Source organism: Penaeus monodon, chromosome 15, assembly GCF_015228065.2.
Source record: "Penaeus monodon isolate SGIC_2016 chromosome 15, NSTDA_Pmon_1, whole genome shotgun sequence".
Taxonomy (NCBI): domain Eukaryota; kingdom Metazoa; phylum Arthropoda; class Malacostraca; order Decapoda; family Penaeidae; genus Penaeus; species Penaeus monodon.
In genome coordinates this window covers 27,548,569-27,548,819 of record NC_051400.1, presented here as the reverse complement: position 1 = coordinate 27,548,819, position 251 = coordinate 27,548,569, and positions in this window count along the sequence as shown.

The following is a 251-nucleotide window of genomic DNA, read 5'->3' as shown; positions in this document are numbered from 1 at the left end:
AAAACACACGCGTGTCTTCTCCGGATTTTATCTCAGAAACCAATCATTGTATCTCTCTCCTTTTTGCCATAGAAAAAAGACATTCCACAGACTTCACTTGCTGCATAACCTGAAGTACCGAGTCAGACGCTGAACAAAAGAATCAATAAAACCAGTGATTCACCTTCTGATGTCTTAGTTTTCTCGTTTATCGGCAAGTCAGATCTAGGCGTTTTGTTTATCATCTCGAGATGATGATGAAACACAAAAAA